The 22,267-nt window shown below is 45.9% G+C and overlaps 1 long non-coding RNA gene across 1 annotated transcript in view; it reads right to left on the bottom strand.

Moving 5' to 3' along the window:
• Nucleotides 1–17,223, bottom strand: part of LOC135812633 (uncharacterized) — a 64,276-nt gene extending 47,053 nt beyond the window's left edge. Inside the window, exons 1-2 of the long non-coding RNA XR_010552885.1 lie at nt 17,085–17,223; nt 16,493–16,624 (exon numbers count right to left, since the gene is read on the bottom strand). This is a non-coding gene — a long non-coding RNA (uncharacterized LOC135812633). The remainder of the gene's footprint in view (nt 1–16,492; nt 16,625–17,084) is intronic.
• Between the last annotated feature and the right edge of the window lie 5,044 nt (nt 17,224–22,267).

The following is a 22,267-nucleotide window of genomic DNA, read 5'->3' as shown; positions in this document are numbered from 1 at the left end:
CGACGCTCAATGCTTGTCGCAAGTGGATCAAGATCAATCGGGACTTGGCTGTTATTATGGTACTAGTTCTTCATCCCGACACGCCACGAGGGCACTGGCCGTTGGGAAGAATCACGGCAGTCTTTCCTGGTCCAGATGGGCATGTACGAGTGGCTAAGGTGCTTGTGGGCGGCAAGGAGAAGACACGCCCTATCACGCGACTATGTCCGCTTGGCTTGTGCTAAAGCCCCTGGTGTCACATTGGCTAGGTGACAACAACCAGCCGGAGGCGTTTGTGAAACTGATTTCAAGGAAAGTTTGATTCACTATTTCTTGAATGTGTTCACATTGTTCATTTGCTGTATTTCTTCAACAGCTTTTCGGAATAATGCTTTTGTCGTATTGGAAATTTGTTTGTTGAGTTGCGATATGCTTTTCGATGTTACTTTTCAACATATCGGGAAGGGGAGAATGTTCAGGAGGTAGCACGTGTCACTGACATGCACTCTCGTTTCGTGTTACATGTAGCTGTGACTTTCGTTAGGGTTCACACTTTTAAGTCACAGGCTTTGTCTTCACCTTCTTTCGCGCCTGCTGATGGAGTTCTTGGCATGCAAGTGTTATAACCTAGACGTTTTCACTGGAGTAGGGAGGGACTAGAGTAGGCTTTAGTGCTTACGAGTTCGGTGAAAGGTTTCAAGCAATTGCGGCTTGGAGCCAGAGTTTTCTAACAGAGTTCTCTTGATAGTCGTGAGCTGGTCTTTTGTGTGGTTTGGGTGTGTGCCGAGGTAGGAGCACGCCTCTACAGAACTTTATTGCCATTTTACGACTATTGTCTCCTCGTCGATTGTTTAAATGCTATAGATTCTGTTTCAGAATTTCGGATACAATCTCGCGCTCATTATAAACAGCCTAAATTGGCCTGCACAAGTCGCTTCACTAGTATAATTATAAAGCAAGGATCATTTTCACTGTTAGGAGTTCCCCCGATAGGCTATGCCTTTGGGAAATCCTTTAAATAAAACAATGCAAATACAGTACTGCTACATGTATTCCTATTCTACCTGTTCTCCGCAAAATCTGTGCAATTATAGGGATCATGGATCATTGAGCTTCGAAACGTCAGCAAACCAACTCGGTAGAATGCTAGTGGAACACGGCGCCATTTATAATTACCTTCTTACACTCATCAGCTGTCCAAGTGAATATGCTATTTTAGGTTTTTAGAACCTTCACACAGTTTCCGAATTTTACACCAATTTCTGCGAACTTCTATTGAGACCTATTCTCCGGATCTGAGCAGAGTTTTCATTGATCTAAAATAAACAAAATGGGACGCACATTGGTGGGGGGGGGGGGGATTTGTGCCGCAAGGTGGAATTTTCACGAGGTGCAGATCAAAATCCTCCAAAAAAAATACGTTTCATCGCAACAGGTCAGCCGAGAACATCATTCTGAAAAGTTCCCTGCGTGCTGGAGCAGTCCACTAAAAACGAGCGAGTGGCCTGAAAAGATCTTCAACAGCTCTAATTTTCGGTTTCTCTCTCTCAAACCATTGACTAGTAGTATGGTTAAAACGGTCACGGTTTTACCACTAACGGTTAACTGCTAGGCTAATGGTCGGTTTAACGGTTATAACTTGTAACCTATAAGCCACGGCAATCCTGCGGACTCTTTTTTAACCGTATATTTGACTATACTCATTCAAAAAATGTAACCTATTCAGTACACCTCACACATGCATGCTCATTCATACATACTCTCACACCAAGAGACCAGATATAACGGACTTGACAGCCCAGAAATTGCGTACGCGTGCAACAGCCTGCGAAAGTGCATACTTTGCAACGACCTGATACTTGAAAAATCGACTGGAAAGTTACTGCATAAGCGTTATCTTTATCGGCTAACTGTTCATTGTTCGTAACCAGTCTGCAACCGGTTAATCGGACTAACCGTTTGAGCCCTAATTAGTAGTACAGTCTGTATCGGCTATAGCGTACCCTTTCGATTTCCGTGATTTTATCACTATAACCGATGCATCACTATAATTAATTATGCGATACGATCGATTTCTTTTCTTTTTTTTCGATCGACACATGAAAGGCAAGGAAATACTTCCAACATGGCGTTTTGACAAAATGAGTATGCTGCATAGTTGACAGTGCCCGCATTTCCATAAAAAATTATGTTATGTACATGTACATGTATCACTATAAAAATAAAAAAACGTGAAAAAGAAGTAAAAAAAATAGGGCCTTTGTATTTTTTTTAAGTGATCACTATAGCCGATAATAATATAGTGTGTTCTGCATGTTTTGATTCTTTGTTGCCATCATAATATCCGATATATCATTACATCCGATAATATTGATTATAGTGATATTTTTACAGGATGAAATACGTTTTGCTTTTTATATTTTCACTAGTTTGAGGGAAAGAGACAAACGGGGAAAGTCTGAAGAAAAAATCGACTGTCACCACCAGGACTCGAACCAGGGACCCTCGCTTGTAGCTAGCGATGCTCTAACCACTGAGCTATGGTGTAGTTAATATTTCGTACCAATATCACTGTAGCCGATATATTCTTATATCCGGTCACTCTATAGCCGATACAGACTGTACTTCTAGGCAAAATTAAAAAACGGAGGACGTGAACCAGTGGCACATCAGTTACCACTCTCTGTGTTGTTAGGATCTAAATATGAGGCAGAAACAGAAAAAAAAGATGAAATATGTGGCCTTGAGTGTATACTTGTAGAGTAGACTCGTACGCCCAAGAAGGCAGTTTCAGAGGGAAAACCTAGCAAAGTTCTTATTTTTCAGTGCCCTAGGCTACGTTCTTATTTCGCGTTCTTGCACGTCCAACATGACCCGTGACGCTCATGTACAATTCCCTTTCGCTTTGTTTAAATTTGGCCTTGGGAGTTGGTGCTGGCGCCAAACGGGCACTAAGCGCCGGTTTTCGAATATGTGAGCAACCAGGAGCACTTTATCTCGAAGACAAGCAATAAATGAGCGCTACATTTTGGACAGTCGACGTATAGACAAAAGTCGTAAAATCAGGAAAAATTCGTGCAGAATGTGCAGTCAGTAGTAGCAGTATACTAGGAACAGCCAGAATGGGACGGAGAGGTTAACTTTTTCCTCCTCAGCAGTTTGAAACCAATGCACCGTATTTCCTTGAACACCTCTTGTCCCTTCTTCACCAGCCGCCCTTGCTGGAGCGCCGTCAGTTCTTGGACTGGAGGTTATTTATACACAAGTGCAGGGCAGTTCACAATTTATCCACAATCACAGCTACCAACTAGATGTTATGCTCCTTCACATGCAGCTAGCGCTGCTGTCACTCCGGACAAAGCACTTTTTATTTTTTATTTATTTTTTAAACTACTGTAAATATGAGACTTAGTAGTGGTTGCCACTTCGGCGATGATTTGTAAGAAAGGGTTTGCTCCCCACACCGGAGCTCGCGCTATTCCGCCGACTTTACTTGACACTTGACTGACTCACGACTGCCATCCAGAGCACACGAGAAGTCCATCGAACCTTCGACTCGGCAAGCCACTACTTCGTACTGTTGTGCTCTGCGCAGGCTTGCGACTAGTTGGTTTGGAGGTGACAGCGTTGCGAATGACCGAGGGTCTTCGTCGTCTGTCGCACCGTCCAGGAGCGACACTGACTCACGCTGCTATCTGGTGTTTACGAGGTGTTTGTCGCGCTGGAAATGGAGCGTCTCTGTAAGTTTGTATCCCTGGTGATGTTTGTGCCTGGAGAGCACTATAAAGGTGGTGCTCTTCAGTCACAATCTTCCTCAGCCTACTCAAGCTCAACTGATGAGGGGTGAATTCCCCGAAACACTGTGTATTAAGCATGGAGTGGTGCTTTCTTGCAGTTTTGCCGAATCGAAGGTTCGATGGACTTCTCCTGTGCTCTGGATGGCAGTCGTGAGTCAGCCAAGTGTCAAATAAAGTCGGCGGAATAGCGCGAGCTCCAGTGTGGAGAGCAAACCCTTTCTTACAAATCATCGCCGAAGTCGCAACCACTACTTCGTACTGTTGTGCCAAACGCGGGCTTGCGACTAGTTGGTTTGGAGGTGACAGCGTTGCGAATGACTGAGGGACCTCGACGTCTGTCTCACCGTCCAGGAGCGACACTGACTTACGCTGCTATCTGGTGTTTACGAGGTGTTTGTCGCGCTGGAAACGGAGCGTCTCTGTAAGTTTGTATCCCTGGTGATGTTTGTGCCTGGAGAGCACTATAAAAGTGGTGCTCTTCAGGCACAATCTTCCTCAGCCTACTCAAGCACAACTGATGAGGGGTGTATTCCCCGAAACACTGTGTATTGAGCAGGAAGTGGTGCTTTCTTGCAGGTTTGCCGAGTCGAAGGTTCGATGGACTTCTCGTGTGCTCTGGATGGCAGTCGTGAGTCAGTCAAGTAAAGTCGTCGGAATAGCGCGAGCTCCGGTGTGGGGAGCAAACCCTTTCTTACAAATCATCCCCGAAGTCGCAACCACTACTTCGTACCGTTGTACCCAGCGCGGGCTTGCGACTAGTTGGTTTGGAGGTGACAGCGTTGCGAATGACCAAGGGTCCTCGACGTCTGTCTCACCGTCCAGGAGCGACACTGACTCACTCTGCTATCTGGTGTTGACGAGGTGTTTGTCGCGCTGGAAACGGACCGTCTCTGTAAGTTTGTATCCCTGATGATTTTTGTGCCTGGAGAGCACTAAATAAGTGGTGCTCTTCATCCACAATCTTCCTCAGCCTACACAAGCTCAATTGATGAGGGGTGAATTCACCGAAACACTGTGTATTGAGCAGGGAGTGGTGCTTTCTTGCAGGTTTGCCGAGTCGAAAGTTCGATGGACTTCTCGTGTGCTCTGGATGGCAGTCGTGAGTCAGTCAAGTGTCAAGTAAAGTCGGCGGAATAGCGCGAGCTCCGGTGTGGGGAGCAAACCCTTTCTTACAAATCATCGCCGAAGTCGCAACCACTACTTCGTACTGTTGTGCCCAGCGCGGGCTTGCGACTAGTTGGTTTGGAGGTGACAGCGTTGCGAATGACCGAGGGTCCTCGACGTCTGTCTCACCGTTCAGGAGCGACACTGACTCACGCTGCTATCTGGTGTTTACGAGGTGTTTGTCGCGCTGGCAACGGAGCGTCTCTGTACGTTTGTATCCCTGGTGATGTTTGTGCCTGGAGAGCTCTATATAAGTGGTGCTCTTCAGTCACAATCTTCCTCAGCCTACTCAAGCTCAACTGATGAGGGGTGAATTCCCCGAAACATTGTGTATTGAGCAGGGAGTGGTGCTTTCTTGCAGGTTCTCGAATCGAAGGTTCGATGGACTTCTCGTGTGCTCTGGATGGCAGTAGTGAGTCAGTCAAGTGTCAAGTAAAGTCGGCGAAATAGCGCGAGCTCCAGTGTGGAGAGCAGTATGGAGAGGAAACCCTTTCTTACAAATCATCGCCGAAGTCGCAACCACTACTTCGTTCTGTTGTGCCCAGCGCGGGCTTGCGACTAGTTGGTTTGGAGGTGACAGCGTTGCGAATGACCGAGGGTGCTCGACGTCTGTCTCACCGTCCAGGAGCGACACTGACTCACGCTGCTATCTGGTGTTTACGAGGTGTTCGTCGCGCTGGAAATGGAGCGTCTCTGTAAGTTTGTATCCCTAGTGATGTTTGTGCCTGGAGTGCACTAGCATATGTACGCAACAAGTCTGTAACGGACCAACGTATCTTGCTAACCCAATCAATGGCTGTGAATATTGATAATGGCACTAATTTTGACCTGATATCTCTAGATTTCAGGAAAGCTTTCGACCGGGTCGACCACTCTATACTCCTAAAGAAATTCGGTAAGATTGCTACAGCTTCGTCAGTAAAATGGCTGAAGAGCTTCTTAGGGGATCGACAAATTGAAGTGAAGGTACATAGCACTAAATCGAAGAAGCAGAGCATCAACTGCGGAGTGCCTCTAGGTTCCCACCTTTCACCACTCCTATTCCTACTCTATATAAATGACCTGCCCAACGCTATGCAACATTGCACGCAATATCTATTTGCAGATGATGTCACCCTCCTACTGGCTAACAAACCTGAAGACACCCTCGCCAGTAGAGCGAACATGCAGTCTGATCTCGATGCATGTCAAACATGGGGCAGGAACAATGGAGGTGAATTCTCAGCAAGCAAGACATCCGTGCTGTGCCATAGAGCTATCAATGATACACCTACTGCAGGAATCCAATACCAAATGTACAATGAGCCATTAACGGTGGTTTCTGAACTGCAACATCTTGGCATCACCTTGACCGACAACCTGGATTTCCACAAACATGTCGCCTTAATATAATAATAAATATGTCGGAGAAACCTGAATGTTGGCTTGTGTATACGGATAGTTGCTTCTCTATTTTGCTCACATGTACGCAGTGCTAAGTTGAATGGTTTGGAAGCTGTATATAGTATAGTATAGTATTTATTCCCGTAGCTATGCAGAAGACGTTACTTCAGTAACAATGTCATGCATGAGGAGTACAATCGTTTGTACGTTTTGAAGTGCGGTTGGCAATTTTTGGGCTCCGCCTGTAGAAAGGATTTTAGCTTCAGTACCCGTGTTAAAGATCAGTTCTAACTGCATTAATGAAACCATGTCTCAAGTTAATAGAACTAGCTTATCGAGCAGAGCCAAGGGTTCCTCTACCAAGCCAAGCACGAAATCTAAACCCTGTAGTTCGCCTGGAGAGAGCCGACAGTCAGCATCCCGACTATCAGACGGTATGAACCCTCCTGCAGCCAATAATGATGAGGGTGAGTCACTGGATGGCATTGTGTCGATAGAAGTGCTAGTGAGTGAATTCCGTTCCACAATGTCGGAGCTTCTAGATGAGCGAATGGCTACAATCATTGCCCAGACGACAGAAATAAAACAAGCATGCAAGGATTTGGAGGCAAGAGTGAGCCAATTCGAAAATCAAATCAGAGATGAGTTTGAAGTCAGAACAGCTACCCTGTTAAGTAGAGTCGATCACATTGACACCAAGTTGCAAGCCGTTGACCCCATGGTAGAAAGCCTCCTTGACACGGTAGACAAGGCCAAGCGAGAAACGGCAACCTCCTTCATCATCCAGGGCCTTGGGGAAGGGGAACAAGAGCTGGCCTCCAGTTCAAACGATACGGGTACGGCAACCATAGACGCAGTTGTGACCCTTGTACGGGACACACTAGGCTTCCCACTGCAACAAACTGACATTGTTGCTGCACAGCGACTTGGTGTCACGCGTACGTCAGTACAACAACCGCCACTCAAACCGCGTCCCATCCTGGTCCGCACTGCAACGCCAGATGCCTGCAAGCGCATGCTCCAGCTACGGAGCAGACTCCGTACAACCAACGAGACCAGGGAAAAGGTGTACTTTTCTGAAAATCTGACCAGGGAGGAACGCCAATTTCAACAGAAGCTGCGACCAGCTTTCCAGGCAATGAGAAAGGCCGGAAAGACCTGCTATCTGCGCACCACTCACATTGAAGTTGTTGCGACGAAGGATTCGCCCAGAGTAATCCTTCATTCGCAGGTCCTTGCAGAAGAGTATATGCGAGCACACAACATCGACCCGCTGGCAACAACACGAAGCAACGCAGCACAACTACACCCAAGAGCTGGCGCACTTGGGAGCTCAAACCGGCAACAATAGGAACCTCCGGGGCTCCGAGTTGCACACCTCAATTGCCAAAGTGCAATTAGAAAACTCTCTATTTTAGAAGCATTCATTAAATATCACGATATAGATATTCTTTTTCTCACTGAGACTTGGTTTTTTCTATCCCTCCCCGACCACAGTGTAAATATCCCTAACTATGTAGTGACCGAAGGACAGCCATACTAGGCAGCACAGGAGGAGGTATAGCAGTGTATGTCAAATCCAGTCTTTCCCACAGGATTACTAGGCTGCCACAAATGGAGGGCCCGGACATAGAACATCTCTGTCTTCAAGTAAGCATCACTCAACAGCTTCCAATGGCCTTTCATGTCTTCTACCGCCCGCCACATCGTACCGTAGACGAGCGCGACCAATTTTTCACTTCCTTCAGCCGTACCTTTGAACAGAACCAGCCACACTTGCCCACAATCTTAGTGGGTGACTTCAACGCTAAACTACGTACATGGAACTCTACAGACCCGTCTACAGCAGAAGGCAAGCTTCTACTCAAAGCATTAGACCGGTTTGGATTCATCCAACTCGTCCACAACACCCCGACTAGATATTCTGCCACTGGCCGCCAGGGTCCATCGCTCCTTGATCTTGTCATCACAAACACACCACAGCATGTATGTGACATTCAAGTGCTGTCCTCCATTTCCGATCACTGTCCCGTTGTCTTCAAAGTTGCTTTGCCTTCCCTTGCCCAGTCATCTCCCAGTCAGTCACGTGCCGTTCCTGATTACGTAAACACCGATTTTGATGCACTCAGAGACCACATATGGAATCTTCCACTTTCGTCTGACATCAGTAGTATGTCCTCAGTTGAGCAAGCGTGGGATAGTTGGCATTCCTGCATTACTACGGCAATCTCGTCACACGTGCCTATGAGAACTATTTCCACAAAGCGAAGAACAGATACACCCTGGTACACTGGCCGCCATGCCACTCTTTGCAAGAAAAAAGACCGCCTTTTCCGTTTAGCCAAGCGTACAAACTTAACAACCCACTGGGTTGTCTTTAAAGTTGCCCGCAATGCCTATCAAGCCTCCGTCCGACGTTCTAAAGCAATCTACCTGGAGAACATGAGCGCACGGGTTGACAGAGAACGAAGTCCGTACCAGTGGTGGCGCCAAGCCAAACAGCTCACCAATATATCTAAAACGCGTGCACCAATTCCATCCCTTGAGTCTGGAGGCGAGGTTGTAACCACAGACGCATCCAAGGCGCACTTGCTGGCTGACGTGTTCTCCAACCAATGCTCCAACACCCACACCCAACAACTACCTAATCCGCACCCCCCACCTACGCCAACATCCCCCTTCGATATCTCAGTTATATCTGCCTACGACGTCTTTGATACTCTCAAGAGATTGCCTGTCCATAAAGCTGCCGGTGGTGACATCCCGAACCGCATTCTGAAGGAGACCGCTGGTGTCATTGCCCACTCCCTCTGCAAAGTCTTTAATTTACGTATAACACAAGGCCGCCTGCCACCATCGTGGAGAACGGCGCAAGTTGTACCAATATATAAGCAGAGAGGTTCCACAGCTGAACCCCAGAACTACCGCCCTATTTCTCTCTTGAACTCGGTCGCCAAAGTGCTTGATTCGATTGTCGCGCACCGTCTTAGCAGGTTCCTTAGGAATGAAGATTTAATAGTTTCGGATCAGTTCGGGTTTGTACACGGTCGGAGCACAGTTGACCAACTGATACATTTAACGGCTAGCGCCGCCAAGAGCATGGACAGCAGCCAGGAGTATGATGTGGTCTTCTTGGATTTTGCCAAGGCATTTGATCGCGTCCCGCATTCTACCCTTCTGGCCCTTCTACAACCACTATGCAACCCAACGGCTACTACTTGGTTTGCAGGTTACCTTGCAGCTCGCAAGTTACAGGTCAAAGTTGGAGAAGACCTTTCCCCCCTCGCCCCTATCTCTGCGGGAGTTCCTCAAGGTTCCCACCTTGGCCCCATCCTATTTCTCCTGTACATTAATACCCTCCCGAGATCAATCCCTGATGGCAACAGGACGGAAACATACCTCTATGCTGATGATACTGCGCTGGGATTATCCCGACCGCCAGCAGCAGCACCTCAACAGCTCCAGTCAGCAGTGAACATGGTGATGGACTGGGCTGCTACATTTGGTGGCAGGTTTAATGCCGCTAAATCCGTGCGTGTTGTATTCGGCAAACTTGACCCCGCCCAGACTCCTGCCCCGGCACTGCGTGTGGATGCTGCAGACCTATGTCCCTCGACTACCCACCGCAATCTAGGAATCACCCTGGATCCCCGCCTGTCTTTCCAGACCCACATCAATAGTGTCACCTCCAACTTTCGTCGTCGCGTTGTTCTGCTATCCTACATGTCACCCAATCTGACCCCTGCTCTCATTGCCCGCCTCTACAAAGGATACGTCCGTCCCTCCATTGAGTATGCTTCACCTCTGTGGAATAACAAACTGACCGCAGGAAATATTGACACTTTGGAACGATTGCAAGCACGCGTGGCCAGGCAGTATTTACACCGTCGGAAAGTGCCCATTCCTCATGGCATGGAGAACGTGTTTGAAGCTGCTGAATGGGAAAGTCTTGCGTGGCGGCGGCATATACATTGCCTCAAACTGTTTTACCATTTCACCCGCCAATACCCGGAAACCCTCAATAATCTCAACATAGCTCTATCCAAGAGTGCACGACGTCCCCACTTTTACCTCCTGCCCACTCACACTGGTCCCTGTTTCCGATCCACTCTACTACATTCCATGATCACCACGTGGAACTCCCTGCCTACCGAGATTAGGATATCTGAAACCCGTGGTGTATTTAGCCAGCACGTTAAGTCCCATTTCCACAGGTATAGATTCCATCCTCGAGGTTTTCTCACTTCCTGATTACCCCCCCCCCCTTCTTTACCAGTACCCTTTTCGCTTGCTTCTACTCAGACTTCTTATTTAACCTCTTCACATTAATCTTTTTTTATCGTAATATTTTCTTTCTTTTAAGAATTGCACCCTATTGCACACGCATTGTACACGTATATTTATTCTCGGAGACCCCCTTGATTTAGGCTTCGGCCTTTGGGGAATCCCTCAAATAATAATAATAATAATAATAATAAATAACTTCGAAGTTCAGATATCGAGTGCACCTACGGTCAATTATGTCCCAGCAACTTGCGCCTTCGGCAATGATCATACTGTACAAAGGGTTCGTAAGACCTGTGATCGAATATTGCTGTACGGTGTGGTCGTTTGGATCTAATAAGAAACCCATGACCACTCTTGATCAATTACAGGCAAGGTTTGCTAGAGCTCTACTGAAAAAGAAAAAAATTGCATTTGATTACACTTCTTCCAAATCTGTCTTAAATTCTAAATGCTCCCTAGAGTCACTAGCCTATCGTCGTCAAATCATCAGTCTCACTACTTTTCACAGATATGTTTTCCATCATCGTGATTACCTTGCTGATTTCCATTTCAAGATTACGAATAGTGAGCGACGACCAAATAAAATCATTCTTCCCAAATTTAAATCATTGTCTAAGTCTCTCTTCATGTTCCGAACTGCTATTCTATGGAACTGTTTACCCCCCAGTCTAACATCGGAAGCCTCGCTCTATAAGTTCAAAGCTGCCCTCAGGAAATTTACAGCTGACTTTGCTTATGCAATCAACGGAATTCCGCCACCTTGCAGTTGATTTTCCCCATTTCTCTCCTCATCAATCCCTACTTCTCTTTGTACATACATCTACATCTACTGTTCTTTCAATCAAATGAACCCCTCGATAGGCACATTGCCTTTGGGTCATTTCATAATAATAATAATAATAATAATATAAAGAACTCTTCCTCTCCTCTCCTCCATGCGCTCTCACAGCCGACTCACTGCTACCCTCAGTAGCCATTACACACACCAACCAAGGAAGGGTTGCAGGTAGATACTGAAATTCCTCCTGACAGCTGTTTCGCCTTCATAAGGCTCATCAGAGAAAGGTGATATTGAATAGGATGATATCATGTGGAGATGGTCAGATTTATACTACAAAACATGGGCGCAAGATTACGGGCAAAGTGTGACAATGAAAAGTTACAATTCTCCAGCAACACAGTGCCAGGGGTTCCAAGAAAATGGTAGGTGAGTAATCCAATCACAAGCTGCTAACCTCTCCAGCAACACAGTGCCAGGGGTTCCAAGAAAATGGCAGGTGAGAAATCCAATCACAAGCTGCTAACATTCATTTTCTAACGGCTAGGTGATAGTTTAAGAATTTTGGCGAGCCACCAAACAAAGTGAAAGAAAGTAGAGTGCTAAGCGTGCAGTGCAGCAAAAGTTACAAAGAGTGCACACACGCATGAATGGACTGTAGTTACATGTAGATCTACTTTTCACTTGGGCAGTTCTCCAGCCAACCACGCAGGCATGCAGAGACGCACCACGTCGACTGTCCCCGCAGAGTCCCCTCCGGCGTTCTCCCGAGCAACAGATCTCCATTGGCCGTCACACCTTGCTGCGCACCGTACGTGGCCGGACCGACCGCTACCTCGCGCTGTCCCCATTTGCGCCTCCGTTGCTCGCTGCCGTTGAACGTCGAGACAACCCGGCCGAGCGTGGCGAAAGCAGAAATGAGAGTCCTAGGAGGAATTCGCTCGTCTGCCCCCACAGCTGAGTTGTCGACGAAGACCATGCTTCCACGATAATGACACCACTGATGCTATCGACTATGTGAAGACCACGATTCAAGACGAGGAGGGAGTTGATTTGTTTGACGCCGAGCTAGCCGCTCTGAGTGACCGGCACAACCAAGATGAAGATCAAACCTGGCTTGCTCTCCGCCGTAGCTCCAGCCGCCGCCGTGGTTACTAACGCTGATTCCAGGTATGGCATTTTCTTTCCTGACTTCCTTCAGTCTCCCTATTCTCTTCAGTCTTCCTTAATGCGAGTGTGTGAATCCAGTTTAGTTTGGTAGGCGTCTGATCATGGTGAGCCACCGCTTACCTAAGTAACCTGGTGAGAGAAGTGTGAGAGAATCCCCTTTTACACTCCAGGTGTGTACCGGAGTAAGTTCCCACGATGCAGTGCATTTTTTTTGAAATTGTGAATTTCCTGGCAGTTTGAGCCCGCGATGTGCAGAACTTTGGCTGTCTTTCACGTCCTGTTTGGAGGACCATTCTTTCCCTTTTGACTCCGTGAGATCGTGTGAACCTGGTGTGCTTCTACTTTATGATTTGTTATCAGTTCATTTCGTCTGTCTACTCTAAACGTTATCATTTCCGGTATAATTTGCCATCTTCCGCTTGACGCTGTGTTCGTAGCTCTTCACTAATTTTTTGAAAATCACGAGGGCGTGATTATCTGTAGGAAGGGAGGGTGCAGTATCCCTGCCCGACCAATACGGAAGCAGCACGGAACTAATACGGAGATTTGCCTGATGTATATTTAGTGTATCTCCGTATGTAAGCGTACGGAGTCTGCTGCATAAAAGCGGCTGCGCATTTCGGTTTTAATTAGATTAGATTAGATAGCAACGAAAGCTAACTCGAAGAAGAAGTAGTCAACCTCTAGGTGAGCACCGGAGAGAAAGTTATTTATTTTGCCGCTTCTTCTTTCACTAATAATTATATCTCAGGTGTGTACCTGAGAGAAGTAGAATAAAACTAATTCTTGTTGATTTCACCGCGCCTACCACTCGGCTACCATAACACATGTAAGGCTATAGTGCGCGTTCGAATTCCATGTTATAGTTATCTTTTTAAGAGTAGGAGAAATGAAAAAGAAACATCAGTTGCAGGGTAAATGGAGCCGGAAGCCACGGGCAACAAAGTTTCACGACAGCGCTAGATGATCCTGCAGCATTCGTCACCCTGAAGCGCGCAGCTTTCTCCAAACCCCGCCACTAGGCCTATATCGCCCCACAGCTAACACAGATGTTTCTTCAACGAAGCCTAGCCCATCCCGCCTCAATAAAGTACCCCATGGATGCAGCCCCAGACAGCAGGATTGGGCAATACGGCGTCAAGGACAATGATTGAGCAATACGTCGTCAAGAAGGGTTTCTAGTTGATTGCAACAACAACATCTGGAACACTAGCGCAATCGTCCTGTCTAATGAGTCTAGTTGTTTTTGGCAAAAAAACACTCGGATGTTGTTGAGGCAATAATATTAATTAACAAAGAAGAAAGGACCACTAAGTTAGGAGTTATGACTAAGAGTGCATCAAAGTAACGAGAAACTATCCAGTCAGCTAGTGCGACAACAAGGGGTTTGGCACTTTCTATAATATTAGATTGGACCAAATGTTTAAATACAGAAGTTGTTTCCCCACACGACACCATTTCGCCAAGATATGTCCGTAATGATCCTTGACAAGGAAAGCATACTATGGCTTCAGAACCACTCGGATGTTGAGCCAATTGAGAAAGGACGAATACTTTCGGGTTATGACTAACAGCCTGCCAAAGCAATGAGATATTATACAGTCAGATAGTGCGATACCAAGTAATTACGCTGACAGGGATATTCAGACAGGTACCCAATGAGAATTCCAACGAAAGCCATGTGCACCTTAGCACTCTAGTATATCTTGCAGAAAGTTGTTGTCATTGATGGCATGGTCATGTCTATTCCATTAGTTGCTTAGCAAACTGCTGCTTGCAGTCTCCCCACGTTCTTTTCAGTGCTACGGAATTGACTGTTGCGTTTGCATGCCACGGCCCACAGGAAAATCTATGCATTTTTAGTATTGGGCCCCATCTGAGAGAATTTCGAGATAAATATCAAACTCACTGGAAACTATTCCATGCATGAACGCGACCATGCTGTGTATTCAAATACTCAGTGCTTGGTGCATTTACTTCATATGCAGAGTAAAGCAGTAAACGAAATACAACTTGCCCACGGTAGTCGTTGGATTCGTAGGATTGACTTCACATAGCCAGTATCGCCACCACGCACATGGATTATACACACAACGACACGCACAGATACAAACACTTCACTCAAAACCTAGAGCACAGCAACATGTGGACCTTGGAAAACATATAATAACTTTGTCAGAACACTGATAGCAATTATCAAGCTGAAATCTAATGTTGTTTCAAAATAAATTATTACATATTTTGTTTCAGAATTTTTGCACTATTACTTCTGTGAACAAATTTAATTGAAAAGGAGCAAGAAAAAGCGTCAGTTGAGTTTTTACGCTTTGCACACTGGATTCGTACATTCACGCAACAACAGTATACCCTGATTTCCTGATGCCGAATAAATGCATGGAGCAAATGTGCAAGATATCTGTAAGGTACCTCCTCCCGTACGTCTACAACCATATCCAAGTTGGCCTGAATGCACTCTCATACTTTTTTGTCTCCTTTTGTTCCGTTGGCCTGGGAAGCTACTTGCGCGCCCATAATTGCCATAGCTACCCAGGCCCTTTATCTTGCCGTTCACACTTGCTCTCTACCTCTTCTTTCTCTCTTACACAATGACGTCGTTCCGTTTGTCTCGGGTTCTGTCTCTTCGTCACCTGTAATAAATGTTCCACCTACCAGTTTTCGTTGTCCATTATTGTGCTTGGAGAGTATGACTTCCTCCTGTTGGAACCCAACATATGTAGTATCCCTGCCCGACCAATACGGAAGTAGTACGGAACTAATACGGAGCTTTGCCTGATGTATATTTAGTGTATCTCTGTATGTAAGCGTACAGCGTCTGCTGCATTAAAGTGGCTGCGCATTTCTGTTTTGAGGAAGATTAGATTAGATAGCAACGAAAGCTAACTCGAAGACGAAGAAATCAACCTCTAGGCGAGCACCGGAGAGAAAGTTATTTATTTTGCCGCTTCTTCTTTCACTAATAATTATATCTTAGGTGTGTACCTGAAAGAAGTAGAATAAAACTAATTCTTGTTGATTTCACCGCGCCTACCACTCGGCTAAATGTTACACATATCCTTAGTGATAATTGGACTTGGAAAACACTACATAATTCAGTCCTCTCGGAGCAGAACGTTAACAGGCCTCCACAAGCCGAGCCGATGATTGGTCAATTCCCTCTATATTAAAGAGGGAGGGCTTTCTTGCAAGTTTGCCCAGTGGCAGGTGCGACAGGCTGTTCATGTGCTCTGAATAGCAGCCATAAGTCATGCAAGTGTCAAGCCAGTCAGCAGGAAGCGCAAGCTTCCACGTTTAGTGCAGCCACACAATAATTGCTGTCTAAATTATTTTGCCCTATTCCCTGCATGAGCCCAATGATAAGAAAGAGACAAACACGAGATACCTTTTAAGTTAGACATGATGTGTAGTCTGCGTAGACACATAAAATATAGGTGGCAGTAATACGGTTCATCGCCAACAGATTTTTAGTATGCTCTCCTAGCCATGATTCTTCCAAACATTCTCTAGCTAGATCAACACTGCAGTGGAGAAATTCTTAAAGATAAACCTCAACTACAGAATTCTTACCTGTGCAATTTGGTAGGTTAGACAGGGTCCCGTTCAGCATACATGTGACGTTCCTCCCATTTTCCGTTGAAGTGTATTTATCATTGCAAGCCACATACATTGAATTATTCACTTCCAATCTCGGAATATCATCCGAGAGGGAGTTCCAATCTTGAGTGGGGCAATGGGTTGCTGAAGAAGGGAATGGATTAGAAGAAAAAGGTAAATGCACACTCTGCAGACAGTTAAAAGGAGTTATACAAATGATACTACCTTGACTCATGAGACGTTCACCAAAACAGGCGGATATATCAAAGTGGAGAAAGGAACGGACTTTTACAGCACCAAACAGTGGTACATAATTACTTACGCACACAGTCCTGAGCAGACCTTGTCCAGATTTCATCAATACTGTTACATGGGCAATTTATGCCTTGTATGTTAGACACAGTGATCCTGGCACAGCTGGTAACACTGGCATTATTGCAAACCATAGAGCAGCCTAGAATGCAGCATATAGAACACAAACAATATTCCAATGAAAATGATTCACCTCTTGATGACAGCTATTCTTACATACCTTTTTTTGGATTTTTTTGGATTTCCCTGTACTTGGCCTTACTGCCTGACCCGTGCCCTCTCATGAACATTATATAAAATAGCAGAAATAAACCACACACTAACAAGATGAAACACCAATGTGCAACTGGCAGTAGCTACAACTGTATGAAAGAAAGAACTGGTCAAACTATATCAAATTCCACAGAAGCCTCTTAGTGCTCATTGTGTTAATACTGTATGAGATAAACACTGCGATGTCTTTTATAATACTGTACCACCATATTGTTCATCTGACTAATGAGGGAAACCAAAATGAAAATATTAGTATGCTGTGAACAGACTCTGGACGGAATATTTCTTCAGAATTGGAAATTTCTTGGACCACTTGGATACAGACTTACTTTCACACAATGGTTGACTTGGTTGCCATCTTCCATTGCCCTGGCATGTAGACTGGGTTATTTCCATACTATTGTTAGACAGATAACCTGTTCTGCACTCGATGGGTACTAGGGGACCCGCCGGTTGTGTGCTGAGACCGGGAATAGGTTTATAATTGAAACCACTGTCATTGAGATCTGGACATAGTGCTGGGAAGAAAGCGGTAAATTGCAAGGCCATTACTCGCAGTAAGTGAAAACCCTACCTAATAAAGTTGCTGTGATGGTCCATAAAGACAAAGGCAGACAATGTTTAGTGGTCCAATGACAACAAGTGTACATCCAGACCTGCGGCACTTGTCCGTGTTGTGTTGAAAACCAATTTTTCACATATCTAACAGTAGAACCGCCAACAGTGTCATTTGACACCACGCGAGTCAAACTTTTGGAATTACCGAAACATGGCTAATCAGAATACGCTCAAATCTTGTGACTATTCCTAGTTTTGCTTCTCTTTCGTCTGCCATAGCCCATTGATTTCTAATTGGTGAGGTACCACAATGGCGAGTATGTATACCTAGAACGGCAAACCAGTGTCATTTGACACCTGGACTAAAAAAAGCCATTATTGCAGCTAGATGGAAACAATATGAACACATATCGAAGGAGTTGGCCATATTGAGTTGCTCGGATGCCAACGGACCGAAGAAAGGTCCATGGCCAGGAAAATTGCTGAATACAGGACGGAATATATGATCACATACAACCGTCGAGCGAGAATCGCGAATTTGTGGCGGGTAAACATTAGTGCACAGATTACACAAACACTCTTCAGCTAATGTCCTTGATACTGCTCATTCCCTGTCATTTTCCTGCAAATTACCCCAGAGGAGCAATCGCGGTGTGACGGCCAAAGAAACACTAGAATGGATGTAGCCTACTTCAAGTATTACCATGCATGAATCTGATGACCATGACAGCGAAATTGCCCACTTTATCTTCATTTGATAAATGTTCAAGTGTAGTGACCATTGGCAGTGGTGCATCTGTTCTGTCATATGAATGCGAATCGTACGGTCACAACACCTGAGGATCTTTGGATTCAGAATGTATTGAGGTTTACCAGCCTCCAGAGAGCGAACAAGGATCGCGTGATAGTCCAGACAAGGAATTGTCAGAAACAGTTGCAGGAGTGGTGGAGACCCCGAAATGGATAGTGTTGAGGAAGAGGAATCGAAACTCTGCAACCTGGAGATGGTACACCGCATTATCACAAGGATGGTCGTTTGTAGATAATCTTTTCTAACTACTTGACGAGCTAATAAGGTTCTTGAACCAAACCTCTTCCACCCCCACTTCAGGCTAAACGGGTAGGCAGCCACCGGGATTGCGTCTCTCTATCCATTGGCTCCGGATGCTGCAGAAGGTGACACTGATGCCCACAGCACCTCCTGGGGGCCGCAAGCGACATGGGTGAGCTGAGTAACCAAGAGCTCTGATTTAGCCCAAATAGCTACACCACCTCCTGCCTCATTTCTGTCTTTGCGAACTACTGTGTATCCAGTAACAAGTGTATCAGAGTCCAGAGTGCTTTGTCCATACTTCGTTTCCGTCAATACTGCGACATCAATGTTGTGTGTACGGACTGCGTGCTGCAGCTACCCAATTTTGTTGGACATAGTGAAGGCATTGGTGAGGAAAATACGAAGGTGTTTGGCCATTTTAGTGAGAATTCTAAGGCGGCAGTCGTCTCAGCGGTGGCGGCTGCATTGGCAGCTGGGGTTGTTCGCCTGAACTGCCGTTGCCTGTTTCCGAATCATCAGGAACTATGTCAGTGCCAGAGTCCATGGCTTCACCAGTACCGCTTACGCCAGGAGGCTCCCAGTTTGGTCCGTCAGAGGTGGTTGTTGTTGCCAGGGATCCCTCAGAGGCCAAGTTGCTGGTGGGGTGACCCTGTTGTGTGTTGCTGTCATCCTTGCTGTTGCCGCGGGGATTCTCGTCGTTGCCCTGGGAGCGGCTGACAAGATTGTCTCACCATTGGCGGACAGGCGTTATCTTCCCACCGGCTGCAGCATCGTCCGCATACCAGCCCTGTTTCGAATCAGGCACTGCAACTTTCTTGATTAGCGGGAGGACTCCAAGCGCGTATATGGGCTTGGCCGGAGGGTCACCCTGGGTGGTACCCTCGCACAATTGCAAGCACTCTCCATCAACCAATAGGCGGGATGGTTGGCGGTAGGTATTGATTACAGCTGGCACTATAGAGGGACAGAGGTGACGGATGTTCCGTAGGCAGGCTTCACGGTTAAGCCGGTTGAAAGCGTTCGAAGCATCGGCGAGATATTATGGCATCCGCATTCTCCTCACGGTAGACATCTTGCATCGCATGGATGGCAGCTTCAATGCCGCACTCCTGACCGGCACACAGTTGAAGGGTACCCGCTGCATCTTGTATATCTCTCCCAAACTGTCTGTTGATTGGGCAAATCGTACGAATGAATTACATGTAACGTGCGACGCCAATTGCCCGGTAGTGCTGCACACGCTGTATATGACTGGGAACAGGTTTTCCTTCTAAAGCTGATAATCAGCAGGACTGCTGCTGGCTTGGCCTAGCTGAAGCTCACATCTTGCTGCAATGGTGCAGCATATCTGTTAATTGGCTGCATGCATCCTGTTCTGCGGCGCAACATGTCCGGGTGCGGGTGCAGACTGGGACGAGTGCATAGGTTATTTTCATAGATGCTTCATCTACATGGGGTAGATAACTGTAATCTCCTCCTGGTGATGTATTTTCGTAGTAACCGTACTCCAGTCAGCTTCAGCCTGTGAAAGGCTACATCTTTCGCATCCATTCCGACTAATTTGTATGCACTGCTATGGTGGTTGCTATGGGTGTAATTTAAATTTGGCTTTATGGAATACCAAAAGTATTGGTCAAGTGATGGAAGATCTCTATTGGCTATCATCTCTGAAAATTTGAAAGACCCTCAACGAAAATGATTTTCACCTTTTTCTAGTTGGTTTTGAATTTCCCGGTTTTGTGCCCCGGGACTGCGGCAACACTGTTCCAGCAAAAGTGCCAACAAGGGCACTTCAAAAGACCATAACTTTTGAACGTCTGTCGGATTTAGGCAAACCTGATATATTTCCTGGCTAGTTTATCCTACTCCTTCCAATGAGACTAAAATCGAAGGGATCGGAACAACTTTCAAAAACGTCAGAACACCCAACTATGAGCTTATGCTCGTAAAGGAAATCTATAGTTGTCCAACACCTTACACCAGGAAAGCAGCTTCACGACAATCTTGGGAAGCGAGGAATCGATTCCACAACCGTATCTTATTGACATTCACTCCAAGGAAATCAAATTATTGGTGAAGATGCAGAAATTCGCTCCACACGACACCGGCACTCATTTGTTTGTCCGCGAAGTGGAGAAATTCAGGTCAAGTATATTCATATGGTGAAAGAGCGTAACGCATAATGTTTATTATTTTTTGAGCCGTATACTCTCTATTGCCCAGACTCAGATTTGATGGGGTCAGAGTGACGAGTATTCTCCTCATAAACACGCAAAGGGTTGATCATTTCCGGGTTTATGATGAGTACACTCTTTTCTCATCGAGGCAATGGAGAGTTCACGCTTCGCGTCTTTTCAACTTCGAACGTGAGAAAAACATGTTTTAAACTGCATTGTGGAAGCCTCGGAGTTGCTTGAGCTGAATTCTGTGCGTATCTGCTACCATCTACATGTAAGTCGGTATTTCGATTATGCTGAGAATTGACCGAGTTGAAATCCTTTTAACAAAACCTGGATGACAATGAAAGTATTGGTTTCGAGTGGTCGAAACCGAAATGGTAAAAATAGGTTAAAGTCCAGTGTCCAGGTGGATGGTTTGTGGAATGATTCTCTACTGTTAGTAGTGACTGCGCTGTTTACATGTGGAATTCACCAAAACCCTTAGATAGATAATTTGGTGCTAAGCATACTGCGCGCGCGTTACTGGTATTCTCTGGTATAGAGAATTTGTTATCTACATTATAGGGGTTAAAATGCACGTTATTTCCAACGTGACGCGCAGTTTCACGTCAAATTTGGCGTAAAACTTCGACGTGAGCTTCAGGTCACTCGCGTTGTTTTTCGACGCACGAGCTAAATAACGCGAGCTAAACTTTCACATCAAGTCAGAAATACCGAGCATCTTAGCCTCTCCTTAGCCTCTCCGTTGTATGTACCCCAACCGTCATGATTACTAGGCATATGCGGGTAATGCCAGCAGAAAAATTGTCAGAATTAGGTACTTTTTCTGGTAAGTTTCATGCATGTTTGGTATGTGGATAAAGAAATAGAGCAGAATTCGAGGAATTGCCCGCTATAAGGTTTGTATGGTTCTGCCAACTTCACTGATTTTCCAGCAGAATCTGCAACCTTTTCAAGCATTATCCGCACACCACTAATGAGGACAACGTGTCTTACAGTGCACGACTGGGCTGGCAACACTGCTCTCCATAGTAGCAGCTACAGGTTATACATCTGAAATTGTCAGTGTTCACATCACACTTGTTATTCACTCAAACCTAGTAATTCTGAACAAATACCAACCTTGGATTATGACAGAGATAGTGGTAGATATTGCCTGGGTGGCATTTACACATCTGTCAATCACGCTTTGTGGACGTGATGGAGTTGAACCCATTCCAATACAATCAAAGTTTGTAGTGTACGATGTCGTACAGGTTACACTGAAGGTAACACCTGATGTATCACTTTCTGTAAACACAATCTGAGCATCATTCTGTTGGAAGCTGAACGTTGAGTTCACCATAGTGGCAGGCATAGTTGTCTGTATCATCTGTGAGTCCGGAGATAATGTTGAGCTCCAAGATGCGTTGAGAGGAAAGTTTCCACTTGATATACATGGTATGTTGTGAGAAGCACCCGTGTTGGTCAATGTCAGTGATGCAGGGGATGGTTCTGTATGAACTTGTTGAGCTGTGGAAAAAGGACACATGGAAGCAGTAATAAATTGACAGTACAGTCGATTATGGACCTGAGAAAACCAAATACACAACCGGGCGTGCATTGACGGGAAAAACCGCTTCCTGTAGCATTACGGGATGTTTGCAGAAGAAGCCCCAGCCAGCCAGTGGTGCATACAGATGGGGTGAGCATGCAAGCCCTCACGCCTGAAAAACTACTC

This window comes from Sycon ciliatum, chromosome 3, assembly GCF_964019385.1.
Source record: "Sycon ciliatum chromosome 3, ocSycCili1.1, whole genome shotgun sequence".
Classification (NCBI taxonomy): Eukaryota; Metazoa; Porifera; class Calcarea; order Leucosolenida; family Sycettidae; genus Sycon; species Sycon ciliatum.
This window is presented reverse-complemented; position numbering and strand designations above follow the sequence as displayed.